Source organism: Panulirus ornatus, chromosome 46, assembly GCF_036320965.1.
Source record: "Panulirus ornatus isolate Po-2019 chromosome 46, ASM3632096v1, whole genome shotgun sequence".
Classification (NCBI taxonomy): Eukaryota; Metazoa; Arthropoda; class Malacostraca; order Decapoda; family Palinuridae; genus Panulirus; species Panulirus ornatus.
The window spans coordinates 20,449,363-20,467,678 of NC_092269.1; the positions used below are offsets into that span (position 1 = coordinate 20,449,363).

Below are 18,316 nucleotides of genomic sequence, written 5' to 3' on the forward strand. Positions count from 1 at the left end.
TGTACTGGGGCACCTAGCAGGATGCTGTGTTCCGCTGTACTGGGGCACCTAGCAGGATGCTGTGTTCCGCTGTACTGGGGCACCTAGCAGGATGCTGTGTTCCGCTGTACTGGGGCACCTAGCAGGGTGCTGTGTTCCGCTGTACTGGGGCACCTAGCAGGATGCTGTGTTCCGCTGTACTGGGGCACCTAGCAGGATGCTGTGTTCCGCTGTACTGGGGCACCTAGCAGGGTGCTGTGTTCCGCTGTACTGGGGCACCTAGCAGGATCATGGCCTCTGCTATACTGGGACACCAATCAGGATGCTGGGCTCTGCCGTACTGAGACACCAAACAAGATTATGTACTCTGTTGTACTGTGGGTACCAAGCAGGACAATTGACTTTGCTTTACTGTCCGTTGTGCTGGGGAACCAAGCAGGAGAGTGAGCTCTACCGTACTGGCATACTAAGCAGGATGATTGACTCTGCTTTACTGGGGTGCTTAGCAGGATAATGGGCTCTGCTGTACTGCTGCTCCAAGCAGGATGATGGCCTCTGCTCCACAATTTTTTTTGGTCTTCAAGAAAACGTTGTTCTGTTTCAGGTTCCTCGAATCCACAACTTTCTAATGCCTACACTAGAGGGATGATCATTGTTCCTCAATTTATTTACATCTAATTTTTCAAGCAACACTTACCTATCGTATGAGTAGTAAGAGTAAGAGAGCAAGTAAATATCCACTCCATGTATCCAACGTACTGGGTTAAGCTCTCCCGTCATATTCTGACTCTTTCCAAGTCTCTTACACTCATTTCTAACTTGACCAGCCCTCCACTCGCCACATAATGTCCTAAAGCATATTATTTTCTAAACATCCGCACTCTTCCGTTGTTTTGTACTCATGGATCAAGACTTACACCCACCCGCAAAGCACCGATGGGACCAGTATACTATTAGACATACATACCTTTGCCTTCGCGTACAGCAATTTTTCTATCCACATACTCCTCAATGCACCCTAATCATTTACCCTCTCACCCATCCGATTAATCATTTCACCTCCCTTAGTTCCGTCCTTTGCCCCGTTCTCTTCGAGATGTCTAAAACGTTCCATTACTTACTTCTAAGTTTCTCCTGCGAAAACTTACTCAAACAGTATCTCTCGATCCCCTTCTAAATCTTGTCACCTTACTTTTATTCTCGTTAGCTCTCAGCTTCTTCCTCTGATACACTCTCCTAAACTCAGACATCGCTTCCTGCAATATTTTACTCGAGTATGCCACAGTAAACCGTGTCATCAGCAAACAGTAGCTGATATTTCGGTTAGTCTTACCAACCCCCCAACATACTGCACACCAGACCCTCCCTCCGAAACCCTATAGATATATTAAACAGCCATACTAGCATTACTCACCCTTGATAGAGATGCACCTTCACTTGAACCACTCACTTTCCTCTCTTCCTACTCATTCCCACGCCTTACTATCCCGATAAAAATCCTAGTTTTATGTCAAGTTTCTTTATACAACATATATACGGAGCACCTTCCACAATGTATCTCTATCATCCTTATCATAGATGTTCTCCAGCTTCATAAATGTTACGTACAAATCTTCTCTTTCTCCAACTGCTTGTCACAAAAATTCATCATAGGAGACACTGCCACACCATAAGCCACATTGCTCCTCCCGAGTCTGATGTTTTGTGCGTACCACCAACCTAACGGTCAACTATTTTCCATACAGTTCACGATGCATATTCACCAGACTTTTTCCTCTGTAATTTGAGTATTCACTTTTGTTCTTCTTGTACAACTCTCAAATATTCGCACTCCTTTTTTGCAGGAATCGTTCATACATCTCTCTTTTCTCTTTCAAAAGCAACTTTACTGCCTGCTCCCACCACTGACCAGCGTTTCATACATGTTCACATACCACCTTTCGCGTAAAACACTTCTTTCGCACATTCCTCGCCCAACCTCCTAACTCCGTTTCCTCTCACTGTATGACATTCTCCACCAAGTCTCTCACTGTATCTTCTCACACAAGCCTCTTTACCAAGTTCTTTCACTTTCACTACCTTTTTCCCGGCCACATCATTTCCTTTTTTCCTGAAGCCTCATATACACATTTCAACGGTCGCTCCTACCAAGAATGGATCACACGTCTCATCAGTTTTACTTCAAACTGTCCCTCCTGTGCAAACCTGCCAATTACACCTTAATGCAGTAATGTCCTTTGTCCCCAGCCACACTCACCCACGTAAGCACCTTTTCTGTATACCAAAAATTTCCAGTTATCAGTCCTGTCTCATAATTGTTGTTACTAAATACGGGTAAGCTTCATCACCTGGATTGTTACCTAAAAGACTCTTAAAAGATTTTGCCTGTGAATTAATTGTTCTTTTATCATCCTCTGAGATAATTGTTCGTTTATCATCCTCTGTGAGATAATTGTTCCTTTATCATCCTCTGTGAGATAATTGTTCCTTTATCATCCTCTGTGAGAAAGTTGATGTTACTCATAGAATGACCCTCACAACGCAAAAACCTTAAATGATCCTAAGATGGTGTCACTGTCAAAATGACAGGCAACTCCCATAAATGTGAGGTTAGGTTTATGTTACCACCAAAACTGACCCATTGTTCCTCCACGGTCAGTATTACATGGATGTAACTTACCCAAGATAGTGCATAGCTGTGAGGTGTGCACATTTACTCAGTCCTCAGTTAGCATGATCACGTTGAACATATGGTCACGGAAACAAACATGTTTAATGTGTCCCGAGCAAGACAGTTTGGTTTTAGTAAGGAAACAACGTTCACATTATACAGTTGGATCATACGTGCCACATCCCAAGAATATGCAGTCCCTGTATGGCACTCTGGCTTGGCTCACGCACAACACACGCACCTCGAACACCTACAGAAACGATGTTTCAAAGTTATCTTAGGTGGTCAGTGCACAAATTATGAAACTACTTTAGCAAGCTTAAACTCCCTGTCATTATACGAGAGATAAACTAACAATACAATTTTGAAAAATCTAAAAACTCAAAAACATTGCAACCTGCTATCACAAACACTGTAACCTGCTACTGCAAACACTGTAACCTAACTTACTATCACAAGCACTGTAACTTACTACCACAAACACTGTAACCTAACTTACTATCACAAGCACTGTAACTTACTACCACAAACACTGTAACCTAACTTACTATCACAAGCACTGTAACTTACTACCACAAACACTGTAACCTAACTTACTATCACAAGCACTGTAACCTGCTACTGCAAACACTGTAACCTAACTTACTATCACAAGCACTGTAACTTACTACCACAAACACTGTAACCTAACTCACTACCACAAACACTGTAACTTGCTACCACAAACACTGTAACCTGCTACCACAGACATTGTATAACGTACATTGCTGAGAGAAGAACTAGATCATTATTGCAGTCTGTAAGATGTAGAGCCATACATTGTCTAAATTCAAGTATATCATAGATAGTTAGAAAACTTAATGTTACGATTCTTTTTCTTTTGATACTCGCCTTTGCTGTTTTTAACTTTTAACTTTCATTTTTTAACTTTTATTTTTCTTTACTTGTTTTTGTACTGTTTGATATTCATGAATATTTGTAATTAATCATACTGTAAATGATTTGTGATAGAGGTAGAAATATTGGAGCCAAGACATTATGCTCTGTAGTGTACCATATTGCATGTAATCTTCTTGGATTAGGATAAGACTCATCATCATCATTTACCATTGCACCTTCCCTTGCATCAAAATTTCTGACTCACTCATTTAGCTCCTTCCAAAAGACTTACCTCTCTTCCTGACTGCTTTTGCTATCTGGTATGTAAGCACTTACATTCACCCATCTCTGGTAGGCTACTTTCATATCACCGAAATCATTCTGAAAGTAAATATGAAAATTCTTAATACCTGCATCAAAATGTCTGTTACTTTTGTTTCTATGGTAAATAGTTCAAGTTTCATTAGTTATGTTTCTCAGTTTGGGAATCATTATGGACGTAGAGCGCCGCTGTACTGCATCCATAATGTTGAGGAAGTGATTCAGACAAGGTCATCATGTGGAGACGAACTATTGCATCATCAAGACGAGAATTACTTTCTTACACATAAATTTGAATGTCTTTATGGTCACTACAGTTCTATTCGCCTCTCGATTACTTCTGATAATACTCACTTGACATTAGTCCACGAGAGGCTGTTATGCCTCAGTCCTTTTCCTCATTTACTCTTTGTATTTCATAGGACTCCTACTGTAACTTGTCGCCTCTTTTCAACCATCTAAGAGTAAAACTATGCACTAACCGTCAGTGAGGCTCGGTTGCTACCGTGCGACCAGCCCATCAATTGGTTTGTGTCAACTTGCAGATGTAGATGCTCAGTTTCTGTTGAAGCTCCTTTCACCAGCTGAGCGTCGACTGTGAATATGGATATCGTACTACTCAGCCCGTTATCAGGGTCATTTATACATTTGAGAAAAATAACAGTGCCAAATTCGATACCTGAGGCACACCACTTGTTGTATCTGACACTTTGAGGTTGGATCGTCTATCATTTGTTTGAATCAAATTACCCAGTTTCTAAACAGGTGAAGTACAACCACCTCTGCTTGCTTGTCTGTTCCTTTTCTGTTTAAGAACCAAAACTTTTCCTTCACCTTGGAGTTATGTATTGATACATCCCACCCCTAAGAAGGGTGACCATTCTAACCCTTCTAACTATCGTTTTATTGCTTTGAGGTCTACCATATCCAAAGCCTTTGAATTCCTCCTCAACACCCACATCCTTAGACACCTCGAAACTCAGTTTTCTCTCTGATCACCAGTACGGCTTCAATTCTCAGATGATGTTCTTTCCTCTCTTACTAATTTCTGGTCATCATCCCTGAAAGATTTTAGGGAGTCATGTGTAGTTGCCCATGACATATCGAGAGAGTTTTGACAGGATGTGGCATCGGGTTCTCTCCTCTAAGCTCCCCTCTTTTGGCTGCCCTCCCTCACTTTGCTCCTTCATATCTAGCTTCCTCTCCGGCCGATCTATCTCTGTGACTGATTATGGATCAGCCTTCCCCCATATTCCATCAACAGCGGCGTCCCTCAAGGTTTTGTCTTGTCCCCTACAGTTTTCTTCCTTTTTTTTTTTCAACGATTTCCTCTTCACTCACACGCTGACGACTCAGCACTGCATTTATCCACATCCTTCATTTCTGTTCCTTTTTCTCTCGATCGATCTGCATCTCGTCTTTAAGCAGCTTTCTCAATAAACTCAGACTTGGATAGGATATCTCAGTAGGGTAGACAATATCTAGTTAGGTTTAATGCCTCCAAGACCCAGTATCTACCCTTTTTTCGATCGAAAACTCACAACTCTCGTCTCTCTTTTGACGGTTCTGTAATTCCACCCCCTTGATTCACTGAGCATACTTGGTATTAATGTAACATACACTCTTTCTTGGAAATCCCACATTACGGGAATAACTAAGTCTGAGTGTACTGTTTCGATGTCGACACTTCTTTTCTTCTGATCAGTTGTTCCGTTTATACAAAGGATTGATTCGTCCTTGTATTCACATCTGGGGTAGTACTAACTCTGCATCCATACTCGACAGAGTTCAGTCAAAAGCGATCCGACTTATAAACTGTCCTAGATAACTTCCAAACTTTGGCCCTCTTACCCTACGCCGCAATGTTGGTTCATTTCCCTATTCTACAAGTAATACTTTGGTGTTTGCTCCTGAGGGCTGGCAATATTCGGCAGGCTGTTGCCTTACGTGATTTCTGTGTGGCCATCAGCAACTATGGGGGGCTGTTTTGAAAACTGTTTCTTTCCCTACACCTGGAAGCCTTGGAACTCTTCACCTTCTCTTGTCTTTCCCAGTGACTACAAACTGGCATGTTTTGTAGAACAGGTTTTCACTTCCTCCAAAATTCGTAAATACATTCTCTTGTCTTTTTTCCTTCTATAAATCTCTCTATATTTCAATTAAGGCCTGGCCTTGAAGTGGACTTTTGTCCGTGACTGGAACCTTCAACATAAAAGAGAATAATATGCATTCCAGATAAGTTTTCCTTTAAATTTGTGATGTTGGACTCTTCTTTGAAATACCTAGATTATATGCTATTAACTGGTTTATTTTCATCATATATGTTGATATCATCATAAAAGAATTGAAGCATATTTTTCATAAATTTTGTCGAAAATCAAATCAATTGGTGATTCTCCAACGGAATAACAGTCTTCTCTCTACTGATCTGATGACTTTCATAAGTTCACCAGTTATGGACGTCTAGCAAATTTGGACAATAGTTTCCGGAAAGGAACTTGTCACGTTTTGGAATATCAATGTTACATTGGCAGACGTCCAGTCCTAAGGAACTTTCCCTGGAGCATATGACTGATTGAAAAATGATCTGAACAGATTTCCTAATTTTTGGTTTCTTATATCCTCTGGGATACGAGTTATCATTAGGGTCATCATCCTGGGATAGAAATTATCATCAGAGTCATCATCCTCTGATAAGACTTATCAGGGTCATCATCCTGGGATAAGACATCATCAGGGTCATCATCTTGGGATAAGACATCATCGGAGTCATCATCTTGGGATAAGACTTATCATTAGGATCATCATCCTGGGATAAGTCTTATAACGAGTCATAGTCCTGGTATAAGACGTCATCATCAGGGGTCATCAGTCCTGGGATAAGACGTCATCATCAGGGGTCATAGTCCTGGGATAAGACGTCATCATCAGGGGTCATCATCCTGGTATAAGACGTCATCATCAGGGGTCATCATCCTGGGATAAGACGTCATCATCAGGGGTCATCATCCTGGGATAAGACGTCATCATCAGGGGTCATCATCCTGGTATAAGACGTCATCATCAGGGGTCATCATCCTGGGATAAGACGTCATCATCAGGGGTCATCATCCTGGGATAAGACGTCATCATCAGGGGTCATCATCCTGGTATAAGACGTCATCATCAGGGGTCATCGTCCTGGTATAAGACGTCATCATCAGGGGTCATCATCCTGGGATAAGACGTCATCATCAGGGGTCATCATCCTGGGATAAGACGTCATCATCAGGGGTCATCATCCTGGGATAAGACTCATCATCAGGGGTTATCATCCTGGTATAAGACGTCATCATCAGGGGTCATCATACTGGGATAAGACGTCATCATCAGGGGTCATCATCCTGGGATAAGACGTCATCATCAGGGGTCATCATCCTGGGATAAGACGTCATCATCAGGGGTCATCATCCTGGGATAAGACGTCATCATCAGGGGTCATCATCCTGGGATAAGACGTCATCATCAGGGGTCATCATCCTGGGATAAGACGTCATCATCAGGGGTCATCATCCTGGGATAAGACGTCATCATCAGGGGTCATCATCCTGGGATAAGACGTCATCATCAGGGGTCATCATCCTGGGATAAGACGTCATCATCAGGGGTCATCATCCTGGGATAAGACGTCATCATCAGGGGTCATCATCCTGGGATAAGACGTCATCATCAGGGGTCATCATCCTGGGATAAGACGTCATCATCAGGGGTCATCATCCTGGTATAAGACGTCATCATCAGGGGTCATCATCCTGGGATAAGACGTCATCATCAGGGGTCATCATCCTGGTATAAGACGTCATCATCAGGGGTCATCATCCTGGGATAAGACGTCATCATCAGGGGTCATCATCCTGGGATAAGACGTCATCATCAGGGGTCATCATCCTGGTATAAGACGTCATCATCAGGGGTCATCATCCTGGTATAAGACGTCATCATCAGGGGTCATCATCCTGGGATAAGACGTCATCATCAGGGGTCATCATCCTGGATAAGACGTCATCATCAGGGGTCATCATCCTGGTATAAGACGTCATCATCAGGGGTCATCATCCTGGATATAGACGTCATCATCAGGGGTCATCATCCTGGGATAAGACGTCATCATCAGGGGTCATCATCCTGGTATAAGACGTCATCATCAGGGGTCATCATTCCTGGGATAAGACGTCATCATCAGGGGTCATCATCCTGGGATAAGACGTCATCATCAGGGGTCATCATCCTGGTATAAGACGTCATCATCAGGGGTCATCATCCTGGTATAAGACGTCATCATCAGGGGTCATCATCCTGGTATAAGACGTCATCATCAGGGGTCATCATCCTGGGATAAGACGTCATCATCAGGGGTCATCATCCTGGTATAAGACGTCATCATCAGGGGTCATCATCCTGGGATAAGACGTCATCATCAGGGGTCATCATCCTGGAAAGACTCATCATCAGGTCCTGGTATAAGACGTCATCATCAGGGTCATCATCCTGGGATAAGACGTCATCATCAGGGGTCATCATCCTGGTATAAGACGTCATCATCAGGGGTCATCATCCTGGTATAAGACGTCATCATCAGGGGTCATCATCCTGGTATAAGACGTCATCATCAGGGGTCATCATCCTGGGATAAGACGTCATCATCAGGGGTCATCATCCTGGGATAAGACGTCATCATCAGGGGTCATCATCCTGGTATAAGACGTCATCATCAGGGGTCATCATCCTGGTATAAGACGTCATCATCAGGGTCATCATCCTGGTATAAGACGTCATCATCAGGGGTCATCATCCTGGGATAAGACGTCATCATCAGGGGTCATCATCCTGGTATAAGACGTCATCATCAGGGGTTATCCTCCTGGGATAGGACGTCATCATCAGGGGACATCGTCCTGGGATAAGACGTCATCATCAGGGGTCATCATCCTGGTATAAGACGTCATCATCAGGGGTCATCATCCTGGTATAAGACGTCATCATCAGGGGTAATCGTCCTGGGATAAGACGTCATCATCAGGGGTCATCATCCTGGGATAAGACGTCATCATCAGGGGTAATCGTCCTGGGATAAGACGTCATCATCAGGGGTCATCATCCTGGGATAAGACGTCATCATCAGGGGTCATCATCCTGGTATAAGACGTCATCATCAGGGGTCATCATCCTGGTATAAGACGTCATCATCAGGGGTAATCGTCCTGGGATAAGACGTCATCATCAGGGGTTATCCTCCTGGGATAGGACGTCATCATCAGGGGTTATCATCCTGGGATAACACTCATTAAGGGTTATAGTTATATTATGAAGTTGTTTCACGTTTAATAATTTTTTTCCTCAATTTTCTTTTACTATCATATATTCTTGTTTCGTTTCTAAAAGAATCATTCATTTTGTAAAGAAAAATCTTATAGCCATTTTGTTCATTATTGTTTAAGACTCATGCCTTCCGATTTTTGAGAGGTGTGACTGAGTTTGGTAAAGTGTGTGAAAGAAGAAAGTTAAGAGTAAATGTGAATAAGAGCAAGGTTATTAGGTACAGTAGGGTTGAGGGTCAAGTCAATTGGGAGGTGAGTTTGAATGGAGAAAAACTGGAGGAAGTGAAGTGTTTTAGATATCTGGGAGTGGATCTGGCAGCGGATGGAACCATGGAAGCGGATGTGGATCATAGGGTGGGGGAGGGGGCGAAAATTCTGGGAGCCTTGAAGAATGTGTGGAAGTCGAGAACATTATCTCGGAAAGCAAAAATGGGTATGTTTGAAGGAATAGTGGTTCCAACAATGTTGTATGGTTGCGAGGCGTGGGCTATGGATAGAGTTGTGCGCAGGAGGATGGATGTGCTGGAAATGAGATGTCTGAGGACAATGTGTAGTGTGAGGTGGTTTGATCGAGTAAGTAACGGAAAGGTAAGAGAGATGTGTGGAAATAAAAAGAGCGTGGTTGAGAGAGCAGAAGAGGGTGTTTTGAAATGGTTCGGGCACATGGAGAGAATGAGTGAGGAAAGATTGACCAAGAGGATATATGTGTCGGAGGTGGAGGGAACGAGGAGAAGAGGGAGACCAAATTGGAGGTGGAAAGATGGAGTGAAAAAGATTTTGTGTGATCGGGGACTGAACATGCAGGAGGGTGAAAGGAGGGCAAGGAATAGAGTGAATTGGAGCGATGTGGTATACCGGGGTTGACGTGCTGTCAGTGGATTGAATTGGGGCATGTGAAGCGTCTGGGGTAAACCATGGAAAGCTGTGTAGGTATGTATATTTGCGTGTGTGGACGTATGTATATACATGTGTATGGGGGTGGGTTGGGCCATTTCTTTCGTCTGTTTCCTTGCGCTACCTCGCAAACGCGGGAGACAGCGACGAGGTATAAAAAAAAATATATATATATATATATATATATATATATATATATATATATATATATATATATATATATATATACATATCTTTTTTTTATCAATTTTGCTTTGTCGCTGTCTCCCGGGTTAGCGAGGTAGCGCAAGGAAACAGACGAAAGAATGGCCCAACCCTTCCACATACACATGTATATACATACACGTCCACGCACGTAAATATTCATACCTATACATCTCAATGTATACATATATATACACACACAGACATATACATATATACATATGTACATAATTCATACTGTCTGCCTTTATTCACTCCCATCGCCACCCCGCCACACATGGAATAACAACACCCTCCCCCTTAATGTGTGTGGGGTAGTGCTAGGAAAAGACAACAAAAGCCACATTCGTTCACACACAGTCTCTAGCTGTCATATAATAATGCACTGATACCACAGCTTTCTTTCCACATCCAGGCCCTACAGAACTTTCCATGGTTTACCCCAGACGCTTCACATGCCCTGGTTCAATCCATTGACAGCACGTCGACCCCGGTATACCACATCGTTCCAATTTACTCTATTACTTGAACGCCTTTCACCCTCCTGCATGTTCAGGCCCCGATCACTGAAAATCTTTTTCAATCCATCTTTCCACCTCCAATTTGGTCTCCCACTTCTCGTACCCTCCACCTCTGACACGTATATCCTCTTGATCAATCTTTCCTCATTCATTCTCTCCATGTGACCAAACCATTTCAAAACACCCTCTTCTGCTCTCTCAAACACACTCCTTTTATTACCACACATCTCTCTTACCCTATTATTACTTACTCGATCAAACCACCTCACACCACATATTGTCCTCAGACATCTCATTTCCAGCACATCCACCCTCCTGCGCACAACTCTATCCATATCCCATGCCTCGCAACCATACAACATTGTTGGAACCACTATTCCTTCAAACATACCCATTTTTGCTTTCCGAGATAATGTTCTCGACTTCCACACATCCTTCTAGGCTCCCAGAATTTTCGCCCCATCCCCCAACCTATGATTCACTTCCGCTTCCATGGTTCCATCCGCTGCCAAATCCACTCCCAGATATTTAAAACACCTCACTTCCTCCAGTTTTTCTCCATTCAATCTCACCTCCCAATTGACTTGACCCTGAACCCTACTGCACCTAATAACCTTACTCTTATTCACATTTACTCTCAACTTTCTTCTTTCACACACTTTACCAAACTCAGTCATTAGCTTCTGCAGTTTCTCACTTGAATCAGCCACCAGCGATGTATCATCAGCGAACAACAACTGACTCACTTCCCAAGCTCTCTCATCCACAACAGACTGCATACTTACCCCTCTTTCCAAAACTCTTGCATTCACCTCCCTAACAACCCCATCCATAAACAAATTAAAGAACCATGGAGACATCACACACCCCTGCCACAAACCTACATTCACTGAGAACCAATCACTTTCATCTCTTCCTACACGTACACACGCCTTACATCCTCGATAAAAACTTTTCACTGCTTCTAGCAACTTGCCTCCCACACCATATATCCTTAATACCTTCCACAGAGCATCTCTATAAAGTCTATCATATGCCTTTTCCAGATCCATAAATGCTACATACAAATCCATCTGCTTTTCTAAGTATTTCTCACATACATTCCTCAAAGCAAACACCTGATCCACACATCCTCTACCACTTCTGAAACCACACTGCTCTTCCCCAATCTGATGCTCTGTACATGCCTTCACCCTCTCAATCAATACACTCCCATATAATTTACCAGGAATACTCAACAAACTTATACCTCTGTAATTTGAGGACTCACTCTTATCCCCTTTGCCTTTGTACTATGGCACTATGCAAGCATTCTGACAATCCTCAGGCACCTCACCATGAGTCATACATACATTAGAAAACCTTACCAACCAGTCAACAATACAGTCACCCCCTTTTTTAATAATTTTCACTGCAATACCATCCAAACCCGCTGCCTTGCCGGCTTTAATGTTCTGCAAGGCTTTTACTACGTCTTCTCTGTTTACCAAATCATTTTCCCTAACCCTCTCACTTTGCACACCACCTCGACCAAAACACCCTATATCTGCCACTCTATCATCAAAAACATTCAACAAACCTTCAAAATACTTAGTCTATCTCATTGTCACATCACCACTACTTGTTATCACCTCCCTTTTATCCCCCTTCACTGAATTTCCCATTTGCTCCCTTGTCTTACGCACTTTATTTACCTCCATCGAAAACATCTTGGATGTGGAAAGGGAGGTGTAGTTTCAATGGATTATACATGACAGCTAGAGACTGAGTGTGAACGAATGTGGTCTTTGTTGTCTTTTCCTAGCTGTACCTCACGCACATGCGGAGGGAGGAGGTTGTTATTTCATGTGTGGCGGGGTGGTGATAGGAATGAATAAAGGCAGACAGTATGAATTATGTACATGTGTATATTTGTATATGTCTGTGTGTGTATATATATGTATGTGTTGAGATGTATAGGTATGTATATTTGAGTGTGTGGACGTATATGTATATACATATGTATGTGGGTGGGTTGGGCCATTCTTTCGTCTGTTTCCTTGCGCTACCTTCCTAACGCGGTAGACAGCGCCAAATCAAAATAAAAAATAAAAGTAGATAATATGTATATCTTTTTCTTTCAAACTGTTCGCCATTTCCCGCATTAGCGAGGTAGCGTTAAGAACAGAGGACTGGGCCGTTGAGGGAATGTATATATGTATATATGTATATATATATATATATATATATATATATATATATATATATATATATATATATATATATATATATATATATATATATATATATATATAGGGGATAGGGGTGAAAGAATACTTCCCGCGTATTCCTCGCGTGTCGTAGAAAGCGACTAGAGGGGACGGGAGCGGGGGGCCGGAAATCCTCCCCTCCTTGTATTAACTTTCTAAAATGGGAAACAGAAGAAGGAGTAACGCGGGGAGTGCTCATCCTCCTCGAAGGCTCAGAGTGGGGTGCCTAAATGTGTGTGGATGTAACAAAGATGTGAAAAAAGGAGAGATAGGTAGTATGTTTGAGGAAAGGAACCTGGATGTTTTGGCTCTGAGTGAAACGAAGCTCAAGGGTAAAGGGGAAGAGTGGTTTGGAAATGTCTGGGGAGTGAAGTCAGGGGTTAGTGAGAGGACAAGAGCAAGGGAAGGAGTAGCAATACTCCTGAAACAGGAGTTGTGGGAGTATGTGATAGAATGTAAGAAAGTAAATTCTCGATTAATATGGGTAAAATTGAAAGTTGATGGAGAGAGGTGGGTGATTATTGGTGCATATGCACCTGGGCATGAGAAGAAAGATCATGAGAGGCAGGTGTTTTGGGAGCAGCTAAATGAGTGTGTTAGCGGTTTTGATGCACGAGACCGGGTTATAGTGATGGGTGATTTGAATGCAAAGGTGAGTAATGTGGCAGTTGAGGGAATAATTGGTATGCATGGGGTGTTCAGTGTTGTAAATGGAAATGGTGAAGAGCTTGTAGAGTTATGTGCTGAAAAAGGACTGATGATTGGGAATACCTGGTTTAAAAAGCGAGATATACATAAGTATACTTATGTAAGTAGGAGAGATGGCCAGAGAGCGTTATTGGATTACGTGTTAATTGACAGGCGTGCGAAAGAGAGACTTTTGGATGTCAATGTGCTGAGAGGTGCAACTGGAGGGATGTCTGATCATTATCTTGTGGAGGCTAAGGTGAAGATTAGTATGGGTTTTCAGAAAAGAAGAGTGAATGTTGGGGTGAAGAAGGTGGTGAGAGTAAGTGAGCTTGGGAAGGAGACCTGTGTGAGGAAGTATCAGGAGAGACTGTTTACAGAATGGAAAAAGGTGAGAACAATGGAAGTAAGGGGAGTGGGGGAGGAATGGGATGTATTTAGGGAATCAGTGATGGATTGCGCAAAAGATGCTTGTGGCATGAGAAGAGTGGGAGGTGGGCTGTTTAGAAAGGGTAGTGAGTGGTGGGATGAAGAAGTAAGAGTATTAGTGAAAGAGAAGAGAGAGGCATTTGGACGATTTTTGCAGGGAAAAAATGCAATTGAGTGGGAGAAGTATAAAAGAAAGAGACAGGAGGTCAAGAGAAAGGTGCAAGAGGTGAAAAAAAGGGCAAATGAGAGTTGGGGTGAGAGACTATCAGTAAATTTTAGGGAGAATAAAAAGATGTTCTGGAAGGAGGTAAATAGGGTGCGTAAGACAAGGGAGCAAATGGGAACTTCAGTGAAGGGCGTAAATGGGGAGGTGATAACAAGTAGTGGTGATGTGAGAAGGAGATGGAATGAGTATTATGAAGGTTTGTTGAATGTGTCTGATGACAGAGTGGCAGATATAGGGTGTTTGGGTCGAGGTGGTGTGCAAAGTGAGAGGGTTAGGGAAAATGATTTGGTAAACAGAGAAGAGGTAGTAAAAGCTTTGCGGAAGATGAAAGCCGGCAAGGCAGCAGGTTTGGATGGTATTGCAGTGGAATTTGTTAAAAAAGGGGGTGACTGTATTGTTGACTGGTTGGTAAGGTTATTTAATGTATGTATGACTCATGGTGAGGTGCCTGAGGATTGGCGGAATGCGTGCATAGTGCCATTGTACAAAGGCAAAGGGGATAAGAGTGAGTGCTCAAATTACAGAGGTATAAGTTTGTTGAGTATTCCTGGTAAATTATATGGGAGGGTATTGATTGAGAGGGTGAAGGCATGTACAGAGCATCAGATTGGGGAAGAGCAGTGTGGTTTCAGAAGTGGTAGAGGATGTGTGGATCAGGTGTTTGCTTTGAAGAATGTATGTGAGAAATACTTAGAAAAGCAAATGGATTTGTATGTAGCATTTATGGATCTGGAGAAGGCATATGATAGAGTTGATAGAGATGCTCTGTGGAAGGTATTAAGAATATATGGTGTGGGAGGCAAGTTGTTAGAAGCAGTGAAAAGTTTTTATCGAGGATGTAAGGCATGTGTACGTGTAGGAAGAGAGGAAAGTGATTGGTTCTCAGTGAATGTAGGTTTGCGGCAGGGGTGTGTGATGTCTCCATGATTGTTTAATTTGTTTATGGATGGGGTTGTTAGGGAGGTAAATGCAAGAGTCTTGGAAAGAGGGGCAAGTATGAAGTCTGTTGGGGATGAGAGAGCTTGGGAAGTGAGTCAGTTGTTGTTCGCTGATGATACAGCGCTGGTGGCGGATTCATGTGAGAAACTGCAGAAGCTGGTGACTGAGTTTGGTAAAGTGTGTGGAAGAAGAAAGTTAAGAGTAAATGTGAATAAGAGCAAGGTTATTAGGTACAGTAGGGTTGAGGGTCAAGTCAATTGGGAGGTGAGTTTGAATGGAGAAAAATTGGAGGAAGTGAAGTGTTTTAGATATCTGGGAGTGGATCTGTCAGCGGATGGAACCATGGAAGCGGAAGTGGATCATAGGGTGGGGGAGGGGGCGAAAATTTTGGGAGCCTTGAAAAATGTGTGGAAGTCGAGAACATTATCCCGGAAAGCAAAAATGGGTATGTTTGAAGGAATAGTGGTTCCAACAATTTTGTATGGTTGCGAGGCGTGGGCTATGGATAGAGTTGTGCGCAGGAGGATGGATGTGCTGGAAATGAGATGTTTGAGGACAATGTGTGGTGTGAGGTGGTTTGATCGAGTAAGTAACGTAAGGGTGAGAGAGATGTGTGGAAATAAAAAGAGCGTGGTTGAGAGAGCAGAAGAGGGTGTTTTGAAATGGTTTGGGCACATGGAGAGAATGAGTGAGGAAAGATTGACCAAGAGGATATATGTGTCGGAGGTGGAGGGAACGAGGAGAAGAGGGAGACCAAATTGGAGGTGGAAAGATGGAGTGAAAAGGATTTTGTGTGATCGGGGCCTGAACATGCAGGAGGGTGAAAGGAGGGCAAGGAATAGAGTGAATTGGAGCGATGTGGTATACAGGGGTTGACGTGCTGTCAGTGGATTGAATCAAAGCATGTGAAGCGTCCGGGGTAAACCATGGAAAGCTGTGTAGGTATGTATATTTGCGTGTGTGGACGTATGTATATACATGTGTATGGGGGGGGTTGGGCCATTTCTTTCGTCTGTTTCCTTGCGCTACCTCGCAGACGCGGGAGACAGCGACAAAGTATAATAAATAAATAAATAAAATATATATATATATATATATATATATATATATATATATATATATATATATATATATATATATATATATAGATAGATAGATATTATTTTATTTGTTTATTTTGCTTTGTCGCTGTCTCCAGCGTTTGCGAGGTAGATTAAGGAAACAGACGAAAGGAATGGCCCAACCCACACCCATACATATGTATATACATACACGTCCCCACACGCAAATATACATACCCATACATCTCAATGTACACATATATATACACACTCAGACATATACATATATACACATGCACACAATTCACACTGTCTGCCTTATTTCATTCCCATCGCCACCTCGCCACACATGGAATAACATCCCCCTCTCCCCTCTTGTGTGCAAGGTAGAGCTAGGAAAAGACAACAAAGGCCCCTCCCGTTCACACTCAGCCTCCAGCTGTCATGCAATAATGCCCCAAACCACGGTTCCTCCTCCACATCCAGGCCCCACACAACTTTCCATTCTTTACACCAGACGCTTCACACACCCTGGTTCAATCCTTTGACAGCACGTCGACCCCGGTATACCACATCGTTTCAATCTCTTCCTTGCACGCCTTTCACCCTCCTGCTTGTGCAGGCCCCGATCATTCAAAATCTTTTTCACTCAATCTTTCCACCAACAGTTTGGTCTCCCACTTGCCCTCTTTCCCTCCACCTCTGACACATATATCCTCTTGGTCAATCTTTCATCACTCATTTTCTCATTGTGACCAAACCATTTCAAAACACGCTCTTTTGCTCTCTGAACCACACTCTTTCTGTTACCACACATCTCTCTTACCCTATTATTACTTACTCGATGAAACCACCTCACACCACATATTGCCCTCAAACATCCCATTTCCAGCATATCCACCGTCCTGTGCACTACTCTATCCATAGCCCACGCCTCGCAACCATACAACATTGCTGGAACCACTATTCCTTCAAACATACCCATTTTTGCTTTCCGAGATAATGTTCTCGACTTCCAAACATTCTTCAAGGCTCCCAGGATTTTCGCCCCCTCCCCCACCCTATGATTCACTTCCGCTTCCATGGTTCCATCCGCTGCCAGATCCTCCCCCAGATATCTTCACTTCCTCCACTTTTTCTCCATTCAAACTTACCTCCCAATTGACTTGTCCCTCAACCCTACTGTACCTAATAACCTTGCTCTTATTCACATTTACTTTCAGCTTTCTTCTTTCACACACTTTACCAAACTCAGTCACCAGCTTCTGCAGTTTCTCACACGAATGAGCCTCCAGTGCTGTATCCTCAACGAACAACAGCTGACTCACTTCCCAAGCTCTCTCATCCCCAACAGACTGCATACTTGTCCCTCATTCCAAAATTCTTGCATTCACCTCCCTAATAACCCCATCCATAAACAAATTAAACAACCATGGAGACATCACACACCCCTGCCGCAAACCTACATTCACTGAGAACCAATCACTTTCCTCTCTTCCTACACGTACACATGCCTTACATCCTCGATAAAAACTTTTCACTGCTTCTAACAACTTGCCTCCCACACCATATATTCTTAGTACCTTCCACAGAGCATCTCTATCAACTCTATCATATGCCTTCTCCAGATCCATATATGCTACATACAAATCCATTTGCTTTTCTAAGTATTTCTCACATACATTCCTCAAAGCAAACACCTGATCCACACATCCTCTACCATTTCTGAAACCACACTGCTCCTCCCCAATCTGATGCTCTGTACATGCCCTCACCCTCTCAATCAATACACTCCCATATAATTTACCAGGAATACTCAACAAACTTTTACCACTGTAATTTGAGCACTCACTCTTATCCCCTTTGCCTTTATACAATGGCACTATGCTCGCTTTCCGC

The 18,316-nt window shown here is 42.9% G+C and overlaps 1 protein-coding gene across 1 annotated transcript in view; it reads left to right on the plus strand.

Moving 5' to 3' along the window:
* LOC139763328 (glutamate receptor ionotropic, kainate glr-3-like) overlaps nt 1-18,316 on the plus strand; it is a 269,996-nt gene that overhangs the window by 232,593 nt on the left and 19,087 nt on the right. The gene's annotated exons all lie outside the window — the stretch shown is intronic.